This window comes from Triturus cristatus, chromosome 2_2, assembly GCF_964204655.1.
Source record: "Triturus cristatus chromosome 2_2, aTriCri1.1, whole genome shotgun sequence".
NCBI lineage: Eukaryota > Metazoa > Chordata > Amphibia > Caudata > Salamandridae > Triturus > Triturus cristatus.
Window position 1 is genome coordinate 496,255,796 of NC_140582.1, and position 13,370 is coordinate 496,269,165.

Genomic DNA, 13,370 nt, shown 5'->3' on the forward strand with positions numbered 1-13,370 from the left:
GGAGAGTCTGACTATGCACCAGCCTGGATACAATATTTTACATTCCCAAAAACTCTAGATGCTCAATATTGCATTCCCCAAAAGGAAAACTGTAACATTGTAAGAAACTTTTCTGGAAAACTTGGAATAATGTGAGCGCCTCCTTATCACACGCGTGAGGCATGGCCAGGGACAGTCTCCAGAGTGTCGCTGCAGGAAGACGCTCTTTAATGGAGATGGCTTCCATCAGTGCTCTGTAGGCAAACAACATTAAGGACTTGGAGTGAAGAGCCAGGTCAGAGTGCTTGCAACTACATCAGCACAGATGAGCATACCAAAATCAATGGAAAACGCACTACTCCTTCTATGAACATAGAACTAATCAGGATGCCCGTTGACTCTCCTTTTCTTACAACATTAGCCTGCAGAAATCACACAGGCAATATACACTTACACCTGCCTGAGGTGCTACCTCAGTAAAATGCTTCTTCTTACTCTTCAAATTAAAGAGGGTGAATATAAGCATAATGCATTTTATTTAATGACCTGGCCCTGCCCAAGCTGAAAGATAACCAGGCTCCTATTAGTATCATGCTAATCACAGAGATGCAGATACTATTAAATCCCACCAAAATGCCAAAGTGCATCTAAAGGCGGCCTACACAAACTACATGCCTGATGATTTTAAACCCACGAAACTCTCCATTGCAAGCTCTCACATTGGTATTTATTTATGAGTTTGTGCTGTGTTTTTTTTGTACCACATTAACTGATCTGTGCCTTTCTTCATCCACCCTCACTCTTTCTTTCCTTCAATTTTGCTTACAGTGGCTCCTTATATGTGTAGCCATTTACTGTGTATGGGAATAATCAACATCACTGAAATATTATAGCTCACGAAAATGGCATCAAAAAGCCTCGTGATTGTATGGAATTCGTCAGTTTCCCATCCTCTGAATCGTTTTTTCTCTTTTCTTGAACAAATTCTTCTGGGTACCTATTTAGCCCTATTAGGCAGCCTAGAACTTGTCATTGTAATTTCCCTTTTCTCTGTATTTTTTTTTTCCCTCAGAACAAAACGTACGAGTTTGGCAAACTTGTGAATTCCATGTTTGCAAAAAAATATTAATAATATCTCAGCCCTTCATCAGCAAATCACATTTCATGAAAAATTCAAATGCGATTGAGAGAAGTCCTGAGTTTCCAGCTCGCAAGCCAAGAGTGAAGTAAATCTGGCAGCATTTTTTACTGTAGCGTAGACCAAAATGTTCTATAGGAGCTAAAATAGGACATGCATCTTTTTAAATCCCCGCCCATTAATGTTTTTTTTTCAATTCACAGATCTGTATGACACTCGGCATGCCAAAGCTTAGCTACTTTCGCCTTGGGGGTGAGTACAATTTCAGTCAGATTAGACAAACGGTGCCTACGTTAAAGGTAAACAAAGCTGACCCATAAGTACATCTCTTAGGTGTAAATCCGATCAGTCGTTTCCATGAAATAAGTGTCACAAATGTGTGCATCAGCGGGCTTGAATGGGTTACACTATAGAGCGATCGGGATCATTAGTTCCCGGGGTCGAGGACAGTTCACCGACCCAAATCTAAATAATAAAGCTCCCTACTGGATGAGAGAACTTTTCCTGCTGTTGAGCTTTCTGATTGGCTGGCCACAAGGTAAAATCTCCTCTTGAGACCTTTATTATAGGATAATGAGCATGGTCTCCGCATCATGAAAAATAAATATAAAAAACATATAAGGAGGCAGGGTGGGCACACCCTGATGCTCAGGCCTAGGTGAAGGCAACCTCCGAAGGGTACTGCACAAGGTTAAAAAAACAATTTTTGGTCATTGCACGGGTTGCACAAACTCATACAGGGTTCTTGAGCCCTGAGAAACACAGATGGTCGCAAAGATATTCCAAAGTTTGTGAACTAGTGGCCAATATCTATGAAACTCGTAGACCCATGTTTGGTCTCTGGCAGTAGTTTGTTGACTTGGTACTAGGGTTAGCAAACTATAAAACTTGTGGGCCTCTTTTGGGGCTCCCCAGCCATAGGTTGCATCAGTATCTGGTTTGAAATCTTTGACATTTGTGGACTCATATTGAATCTCCACCTATAGTTTGGAAACTGCACTGATTTCGAGGACAACACTCGCCATTTGGGCATGTTGTGAGTCCGCAGACTCAATTAGAGCTCAGCAAACTATCTAAAAATGTGGCTGCTGTTTAAAATATAAGTGAGTCCCGTGCTCTCCATGCCACTGAAATCAAGCTATCCTGGCTGAAGAGGGGTGAAACCCCGAAACCGTCCTAGGATGCTTGTTTCCAGTCCAGGGAGGACATGGCCTGGCAGTTCGGGAAGGACTGTTCCATGCTCTCCATGCCACTGGAATCAAGCTATCCTGGCTGAAGAGGGGTGAAACCCCGAAACCGGTCCTAGGATGCTTGTTTCCAGTCCAGGGAGGACATGGCCTGGCAGTTCGGGCTGGACTGTTCCATGCTCTCCATGCCGCTGGAATCAAGCTATCCTGGCTGAAGAGGGGTGAAACCCCGAAAACGGTCCTAGGATGCTTGTTTTCTTCCATGCCACTGGAATCAAGCTATCCTGGCTAAAGAGGAGTGAAGCCCCGAAACCGGTCCTAGGATGCTTGTTTCCAGTCCAGGGAGGACCTGGCCTGGCAGTTCGGGCTGGACTGTTCCCATCTGGCACAGGGTCAAGACTGATTTGCATATGGCTAGGTCCAAACTGGAATGGCATGGTGAGCAAAAAAAGATGGATTTAGGCCCAGATCTCTGTACTGGGGTGAATGCATGACATTGTTCTGCATTCTGTCCATCAATAGTTGTTTTTGCATTTAAAATATAACAATGACATAATTTCCTCATAAAAGTTTTCGTTTAGTAGTGCACTGAGATCGGAATGTGTTTTAGGGAGTGCCTTCCAAGTGAAATGAAACATTTAGAAAATGCACCTATTGTGCGTGGTCACATCCGAGCCTGTGGTCTAAAAAGGTCTAGTATTAGATTTGCAGAGTTTTTGGCAAGGTCAAGAAAATGATAGGATTTTCATTGGCTGAAGCTTCATATATATGTTCACACATGAACAAGTGTATGTTGGAGAAAGTAAAAAAATGGCCCAGTTTAAGAACATTAATTTAATTCTGTTTTCTTGAGGAGTGACTGCAGCATCTCACACTACTTTTGCTGGACCATGGCTTCCATTGGATAGGAAGAGGAGGAGGCATAATTGCCAGAACCACCTTTAGGCCCCTCCCAGACCACACCATCGAAGTGTGCAGTTTGTCTAGCAACTGCTACAACCATTGAGGACTCAGGGGACGAAGGAGTCCTTTGTATGGAAGCATTTCACCCATCCAGCCATAGAAAAAATAAAAAATGTTACCATTGTAATTTGTAACATCAATGAACATTAACTCTGCTGGGGAAAAGCCAGAAGGGACACATTTGGGATAACCACTATGTCATGTCATTTAAGATCTAGACACAACATCAGCCATGGTGGAAGAGGAGGTCAGAATAAACCGAAACAGACCAACAGTTGCCTCTCGCGTAATAAAACTGATGAAGAAGGTCGGTTCCTGCTACCATTCCAGCAGAGATGTGACAAATAATGAATCCATTCGGGGAAAGAAATTAGTTTTGCTAAGAAAACATTTGAATTTATCAAAAACAAAGGGGTGGGTGCCAAAGAATTGGACCTAATAAATAATGCTTAATATTAGAACCAGATATATTTTGAGAGCAGCCACCCAAAATGTTTTTTTTTTTTTTAAATGGAGCTAAAATGTAAATTATGCAAAAAATGTAATTACAGTAATACATTTGCATCTTCAAGTGGTGACTTTGTAGTATGGTTTCCGTCATAATCATTGGATGTTATATTTGAGATTCAGAGGTGCACACCAATCATGTCACTATGATTTAGTGGCTGTCCTAATGCATGGAGTGCTGTAGGAAAGGATCTCTTTTTGTATGGTCACCTCCCCAAGTACTTGGACTGATGCTGCTGGGTTTTCGATTCTGTGGTGCACTGGGCCCTGCTGTCCAGGCCCCAGTGCATGTGCTCTGACCCCTAACGTAAGTGTATTAACAGCTAATGCAGCCTCATCGGGCAGCTTAAGCTTGCCCACTCAACATGACAAAATAAACTATTTTTTCCAAGTCAAAACCTTCCTTTTTAATATTGGCTAGCTACCCCTAGGGCAGGCATGAGTAGCACACCAGGCATGATGCTCAATATTAAAATAAAGGGCATGATTCTTTAGCAGCGACGGCCCGTATAGGGTGTTTTACCGGGGCGGTGAAGTGGGGCAGAGGAGGGGCAGGGTGGGGTTTGCAAAATGCGGCATATGGCCGATTGCAGGTAAGTTAGGAAAAAAATAAAGAAAACAAATTTTGTTGCGTGCGCTGCATCGTATTTGGCGATGCTGCGCGCGCAACGAAATTCGTTTTATTTATTTTTTCCGTAACTTACCTGCAATCGGCCATATGCCGCATTTTGCAACCCCCCACCCTGCCCCTCCTCTGCCCCACGTCACCGCCCCGGTAACACGCCCTATACGGGCTGTCGCTGTTCTTTAGTATTTAACATGTCTTGACAGTGAAAACACAAAATTGCCATTTTCACTATAGCAAGGCCAGTGGTCCAATTAGCTAACATGGAGCATCAGTAGCAACCTCTCTTAGGCCTAACTTGCATTTGAGACCACCAAAGCTATTACTTCAAAGCGATTAAATTAATCATTACACTATACCACACTCATTGCTGAGATCGGATTTAAAGTAACTTTTAATAGGAAATGAACTTTGTAAAGCCACCATTTTGTTGCCCATACCTTCAATAGCCTTTTCTGTTTGTCTGCAGCAGTTGTCACCCAAAGACAACATGCTACCCCCTGCTAGAAAGTGTGAAGTGCTCCCAGGAACAGGGAACATAGAGAATTGCTGAAGAGACTAGGAGTGACCTCCTCCAGCGGTATGCTTCAGTGAAGTAAATGGCGATCACACCTTTTCCTTCTACTCCTTTGTGCAGGCAGACAGGCTGCCCTCTCCTGCGGGAGAGGGAGGGGGAAACCTGTTGCAGAACTAATTTTCCAAGAGGAGTGGCTCATAATGCTGGGTACACCTCAGGGGCGTGCCCAGGGCTCCTCACATGGGAAGAAGGATTCTGCCATCTTGGTTTAGAGTGGAGAAGGGCTATCCTGGGATTGTTGTTTGAGGGCCAAACACACAGAAAGTGACTTAAAATTGATTGGACAGTCTCATTGAAATGATCGACCAGTTGGCTAGTCAGTCCTGCCTCCCACAAATGAGAAGATGGCATAACATTGGTGCCACAGACCCACAGTCCTCAGACCACTATGGACTAGAAAGAAGACAGATGAAGAACTGCCCTGCTGCTCCTTGGACCTAGCAAAGAAAAGCTTCACCAAAGACAGACTGCACCTGCTGATCTTGAGAACCATGCAGAGACAACTGAGCATGTGGTGCCAACTCATGGAAACTTCGCCCATGTGTGCCAGGACAGAAGAGTGACTCCAAGAGTCAGTTGACTGACTTCCAGTTACAGCTATAATGTCACAAAAGCTGAAGGAAGCCTGCACTTGTGAGAGCCCAGCTGCCTATGACCACCTGCCTGCAGCTGGATGTCAAAGTGCCTGCTGGGAAACTGAGTCCTGACCTGCGTGAGGTATTCCCCAGTCTGTGGGACCCCTGTGCTTCATCGAAGTGAACCCTTGTCCTCCTTCAAGAAAGAGACACTCACCTGTGGACAACCATTTTAGACCGCTGTAAAAGGAGATCAGTCGACCAGTGGCAACTGGACCTGCACTGGACTTCACTGGGTCATTGTGGGAGATTGAGTACTAAGACCAGAGACTACATATGAAGTTTGTGAACCCGGGGTGGCCCTAGGAACATTCACGTATTTCTTACACAGCTCCAGTTTTTTCAGCTTCCTTCGCATCTTTGCAGCATCCTGCATCCCCAGCATCAGGACCGCTTCTTGGCTGGAACCACAGTTGTGTCAAAATCTTCTGTGAGGACTCTGAGACTGTTGGAACAGACAGGTAACTGTCTCCCTGGACCTAAGGGGTCCTTATGAATGGCTCCCAACCAGTTGTAACCAGCTCAAGAGAGGATTTACAGTCATGCTAGCCCATTGGCTCAGGAACCGCAACACCGATTACAAAGATTTATTGAGAATTAAAAGAATTTACTTACCTTTCACAAATCATATCTCCAGTTCCCCTTGATAGATTGTTGTTAGTTTGGTATCTAATTTAGGATAAAATACACTCTATTTTTATAAATTGGTGTTGAATTATTATTGTATTGTCTTTATTCCTTAGCTGTTGTTTTGGTACTTCTATATGCTTTATCCTTGTTCCTTTGACTAAGCCTGATTTCTCTGTGCCACAGCTACCCCGGAAAGAGCTAAAGGCTTTGTTAAACAAACCTATCTGGACCTGCTAGAAATTGGGAGGTCTCACAACCACACCACATAATCCACTTTACTGCAAACGCAAAAAAAGGGAGGATCTTTCTTATGGATGTGTACACTCATCCACTGATCTGACCCATACTTAATCGAATCATCTGTTTGGGAACAGCCAGGCTTTTACCAACCTGAATCCAGTATTGTCATAGATACTCATGAATCTTGCTACAATTAAGCTCCAGAGCATGGGTGTCTATACAAAGAAAAAAGTACCATCAATAAATACTTTTCTGAAGGAAGAGAATGTCAGAATTGGAGTTGGTCTGGAAAGCAGCGTTCTTCTATCGAATTGGCCATAGTCATGCTTGGAGAAAGGTAGGGCTCAGGCTGTGGGTGGTCAAAGGAGTTAGCCTTGTATGAGCAGCATCTTCATCATGCACAGCCAGCGGAGAGGCTTGCAAGGGTGGAGACATGTAGCCGTGCTTGTATAGATGTAGGAGCTGGCTGGTGGCCACATTCTGTATTCTCAGGGGCCTTAGCAGTTCGTAGAGCAGGGCATCAAGGTGCAGTCAACCAGCGTAATCTAAGTATGACAGTTCCAAGAGGGTGGTGGCCTGAACGATATGAGGGAATCCTAGATGTTGGAAGATTTGGCCTAGAATTTGCCTGGCATGAAAGGCACTGTGAGGCACTGGATTTACTTGCAGAGGAACAGACAGATTGGTGCCCATGCTCACTCCCAGGTTCCTCACTTCCCTCAAGGTGACTGAGGGGAGTGTAGAGTTCCTGCAGGCTGGTGCCAGATCCAGTTTCCTCAGGGGAGAATCACCCCATCCTTCCGTCCCCCTGCACAGCTCTCAGTCTGCAGCAGCCTCCTATTGCCCCCAAATCATCTTGCTGGAGACTGTTTCTTTGGGAGCTTCACAACTCGTGCGGCTGCTCTTTCGGCCCAGTTCGGGCCCGTTGTCGGATATCAGCAGTACAAGTGCGTACGCCAGCCAGTCATTGCATGGGTGGCGTACTTCATTTATGTAACTCCATTGGGTGAAACACTGTGGTTTCATTTGCCTTACCCGTTCCTGGAAGCAGCCCAGGAGAAGAGGCCGCCAGAGGCCCTGGAACTCTCGGTTTGCAATGGAAAACACAGGACCCTTTACAGAGCTCTGGAAAATATACCTATCTTTGTGGATGGCGCGCGCACAAAATTCCTTTGTAACAAGTAACAACCCCACCTGCAGGGCCGAAAACTCTGGTGTTAGTGTTAGATGAAGCAGACACCATGTTTACAGAAGTCTGCCACTTAGAAATAGACTGAATAGGTTATTATCCTAGAACTAAGAACAGGTGAGTGTAACCTAACCCGGTAAAGAATAAAGTATGACGTCAGAACAGAACTCTTCGTACTTGTCCTTCGGCATCACCCTTTGTACGCAGCCTGCACCACTGTCCCGCTGGAACGTTATGTGGCGTGCATCCTACCATTCAAGGAGCTTTCCAAATGCCCTATCTACTGCCCCTCTATTCTGCCTCATACTAACTCACGGTTTGGAGAGGGCGGGGCCAGGAAAGGAGAAAAAGTGGAAAAATTAGAAGCAGTACCTCTATGTTGTCTTCTATTTCTTTCCCTAAAGGCAGGCATCAAGATGTATTTCCACAGCGTGTGAGTACAGTTGAAAGATATAAAAAATATATATGTGGTCATCTTTACAATATGTTAAAAAAATTGCTATAATCATTCAAACTAGCTTTTATTGGTACAAGTTTAAATTGGCCTTCCTTTAAGTGTTCAATCATTTCTTGGATCTTTTTTTGTAAATATGCTACTATAAATCTTCAAATGCTACCCTCGGTTATGTTAAACCCAGTCTTTAAATCTGGCAAGACCAGATATGCAAGTTTTCGTAGGGGTTCTAATTAACCATCTGGCAAAATTATCACAATAAAACTATGGCATGTGCTTGACCCCTACGAAAGCCAAGACTGTAAGGAAACCCGTGTACGTTCTGCATTTTACTACCCCGTGGAATATATAGGAGAGTGGAAAATCCCCACATCCTTAGTGTCTGAAAAAGAGGTTATAATATATATATATTCCTAAATATTTTGCATGATACCAATCCAAAGCCTGCTTGGCACCTTTTGTTCCATTTACTCTGCTTCCATTTCACTCTGTGTACCAATTTGCCAGTGCCATTTTCATCATAAATCACAGTGATGTGAATGGGCATTGGGAGCCACGAGAAACAATTAGGGCGCTGACATGAACCTTATAATTAGCATCCAATCAGACAGCCACTGCCCTCGAGAACCGAAAAGTTTGCAATAAACAGGTTCAAAGCAGGAGAGGTTTAAATGGAAAGACATTTAGATCATTGTATTTCAATTAGCGAAAAATGTTTAACTCTGCAACCTGAGGGTTACGATTTATCGAGAGAATGCTTCTGTAAAAGTTTAGTGAATTGATTTATATGTGCAAACATAGAAAGTACTTCGGGACCGATTCACAAAAAAGCAGTGAATCTGTACTCACAGATTTGCACCTGCATATGAATTTAGCTTTACTACTTTCTGGAATTCGCCAACATTCGCAGGAATAAGCATGGAAAGCTGCTCCGGGCACAGGTTTCCATCCGTATTCCCAGAAAGGTTGTGACATTCCCAGCAGAACCCTCCACACAAAGGAAGTGGGAGCCTGGGGGAGGGGTCTCCAAACTGACAATATTTTTTCCATGAACAAACCCACTAATCTAGACCCATCAGTCCCCTTCTCCCCTTCTCACCCTGGGCATTCACAAATTTCCAAGACTAACTACTCTTTGGCTCGCCCACTTTCCCACCTGTTATTGGGATTTATGGGTGTATAGAACTCTGCCCTTGTGGCGGAGATCTCTGCGTACATAAATGGACATACGCCTGCCAGCAATCCCATTGTAAATTACTGATAGGCACGTTTAAGAGGTATTCGAATTCGATCATAAAAATACATCTATGATCAAAAGCACCTGTGTGAAAAAGGCCCATAGCGTAAACTGCGCATGCGGAAATGCCTTCACAGGAGTGGCTTTTATTTTCTCCATGTCAACTCCCCCTCCACCCCTTTACGTCACCCTATTTCTCTAGATCCCCATCACTTCTAGGGGCATTCTACTGCCATTCCTGACTTGGATACCAATTAACGCTAGCCATTGCAAGGAATACATTTCAAACTGTGTCTAGAGCAGAAGGGAGTTCTGAAATACCCACTAACCCTCAGGTTTGTAGCGTATCATGACCTGTTACGCCCATCACCTGCCCCTTATTGGGTTTAACGTATGCGTAACATTACTCCATGATGAATAGATATTGATTCATTGTGTAACAAATCGAGTTATTTGCTTGTGTAAGTTTAATTAAATGTGCAAATTGCTTTGTTAATTAGGCCCTATGTCCCTTGCATTTAAAGTGCATATGACTTGCAAAAACAGTCCATGCACTTCACGATTCTGTTGTGGTAGGTGCCCTCTGGCCCAGAAGGGGTTCTATGAAACTCACATTTTTCTGAGGGAAAAACAGACATTCATGTCCTTGCATGTTAATGAACAATGCCGGGTGTGCCTTGCTACATAAGGGTTTGCACAACATCAGATTGCTTTAATGACCACATAAAAACAGGCAATCCAGTGTAAGAAAACCGTGTTAGTGTAGATATCTCCCACTGTTAAATAAAGGCCTCAGCACTACCAGTAGTGTGTATTTGCATGTGCCAGTGCTTTTCTTTAAGCAACTTGGAGAAACTTAAAGTACTTCTCTCGATGGACTGATAACAGTGTTAATCTTAACATTTGGTGCCCAACTCCTGAGCCTTGTCAACAAATCAATACATTTACTATTATGTGAAGCACATTAGGTTCCAGAAAAGGGAAATAGAATATTTTAGTATCAAACCATAAAGTTAAGGGTTTATAGAAAGCAAAAATCAGATTAGCAGCACTAATAAGCAATCAAATTAGATCAAATATTATGATGCAGCGGATGAACCAGCATGGGTGTGCCACAAAAAGAAGGATAAAGGAAAAGGCAGTCCTCTCTCTGGGAGAGTACTCTAAAAAACATGTGTTCTGTTCTGCTCTATTCTAATCTGATCTGCTCTGAAAGGAACACAATGCTAACATTTTACTCAACTACACTCAGTTCTCATAAGATTTTTCAATCAGGTTACAGCAAAATTATGCAATTACATACTCAATAGGTTCCCAAGGTTTTTCACAATGCAAGCTTCTCTCTGCATCCTTAAACACTCACACTGTCTGTAACAAGATAAGATACATGGACTAGTCAGTACACTGACGATGTCATTTTGAATAATTTATTCATTAAAACAACATTCCACGACAATCACAAAGAAAAGAAAACATTTCTTCACATGGGAAAGAAGGAAAAAGAACATTGCACTCAACAGTTATTAGAACTTTAGCTTACCTAGAAATAAAATGTGCATGTGTTGCAAAGCAAAGATGGCAACCAACGTTACCTAATTTTGAAATTCAGGCCTACATTAAGGGTGGCACAATAAGTGCTGCAGCCCTGAGCCTAGAAACAAAGCCTTTCCTGGGAGGAGGTGGTCACACCTCCCCCAGGCCAGGAAGAGCCATCTGTGGCAGGGAAGCTTCAAAGGTCTTGCAGCCTTTGTAATGCGACCCAAGCCTCTCCTGCTATCAGGAGCAGGCCCCCTTCCTGTCTCTCCTCCTTTTCAGCAGGAAGACAGGTGGGACAAATTACCCAGCCCAGAAGGTGTGCCCACCTCTGCCAACCCCACCCCTCAGGTGGGGTAGGCGAGGTGACGCCCACTCTTCAGTGCCTGCCATCTTGCAGATGGCAGGCACTCGCCAATCAGGATTAGGGATTGTACTCACTCCTCCATGTGGGGTGAGCACCCCAAGGGTGTAGTTACTCTAAGGTCAGTAGCCCATAGCCTATTGACCTCAAGACCCCTAAAACCCCCCATAATACAGTATTTAGGGGGCAGCACTGAACCAAGAAGGCAGACAAGAAACCACAAGAAGAAAAGAAGAAGGACTGAACAGCCGTGCCAAAGCTTAGAAGAGGAGGACACCCACTGACTAGGCCCCAGCCCTACCAGCCTGTCCCCACCTCAAACCTGCAGAAGCGAAACTCCGGTGTGTCCTGCAGCCAGCAACCTCAAAAACCACGAGGACGTGCTCTGCGTTCCAAACCAAAGACTTTGTCTCCTGTGAACACCAGATTTGTTCACCCACAGACTCCAGCTCCGGCATAATCAGCGAGTCTGCATCACTCTGTACCCGACGCCAACGGCCCGAGTGGCCCAACACCATGAGGAGGTCTCCCCGGCGATCCTGACCTGAGATCCGGTGGTCCCTTACCTGCCTCAAGCCCCCAGCTGACGCCTGCAGCCTCAATACGACCAGCTGACGCCTGCAGCCTCAATACGGAAGGTCCCCCCAACCGCGACCAGGAGCTGGTGAGAAGATCCGACCCTAAAATACACCCCTGCACCTGACTCCCCATGGCCTTGGGTGGCCCAACCGATGGTCTCTAGTCAACCCCCAGCATCCCAACTTACCTCTCCAAGTGCTAGTCGCACCCAGAAGACCTTCGTCTCCAAGCCTGCAGTGTGTTTGCAAACTGGAGAATCCCCATTGAAAGTAACAAGGCCCCCGACGACAAACCAGCACCCTGCATCCGGTCGCCCTAGTGCCGCTGAGGGTGCACCTTTGGTGCTATCTTGAACCCCAATTTGCCCGGAGCTTAAGTCTAGGAGATTTGCTCCCACAACCTTGTGGCCTGCTCATGAGCAGCCACCAACCGGAGGCACCCTATCCCCCCCCTTGGATAACATTGGGCGTCAGCACTCTGCACCCGTCCGCCATAGTGCCGCTGAGGGTGTAACAAGAGTGCATCCTTGACCCTGGGGGACCCCTGAGTCTAACCCCAGAAACCCAACTCCCACAACAAAGTACTTACCTGTTAACCTATAACACTATATCCTTCCACAGGACAACATTGACTGTTTTTCTATGAAAAAAGTTTCTAAGTGTGGAGTTGGAAAATCTATAAAAGTCTCTAAAACGGTAACCAAATAACCAAAACACTTTAACTTACCTGTTTACAGGAAATGTTCCAGTGCAGTATTCAGGTATACTACACTGTGTAAGAAAAGTAATCTGTAAAGTAATGTGCATGACATCATATTGAAAAGTTAATACAAAGTTTATGTACTTTATTTCAAATCATTGCATTTTGCCAGTGATTCTACTGTAATCAAACCAAAGTATATATACAACTGCAATTCAAACTGTATTATTACTGCAAAGTATAAATCACTTACCTGTGCCAGGCTTGCTTGGTTCTAGAAAAATAAAATAACTAAAAGAATATTTTTATACAAACAACATTGGTCTGAGTTCAGTCTTTGAGTGTGTGACAATCATTTGCTGACTGTGTATACAACAAATGCTTAACACTACCCTCTGATAAAGCCTTACTGCTCGCCCACACTACCACAAATAGACAGTAAGGTGCTATCTACTTTTACCTCTGCCTACCTCTGGGGTTCCACTGGACTCTGTGCACACTATACCTCACTTTGGTATAGTATATACAGAGCCAGCTTCCTACAAGTGTAAAGACTGGTTCATGAAAGGATATTTATCCCTACTCGATGTGCACTCCAATACAAGCATGAATGTTTCAAATGTGCAAAATGCACCTGATTCACATAGTTAACGAAATGTGTAACACCAAACACAGGCGAGTCCAAGAATGTAGGCAGATCGAGGTCAGCAATAACATAATTGTTCTACTTCTAATGCAAAATGAAATGTACGAGGAGTGGCCAAAAACAGGTAATGCAGAGAAAGACAACCCTACACATGAATAAATGTATGTAAAGGATGTGGAGAAAAGCTA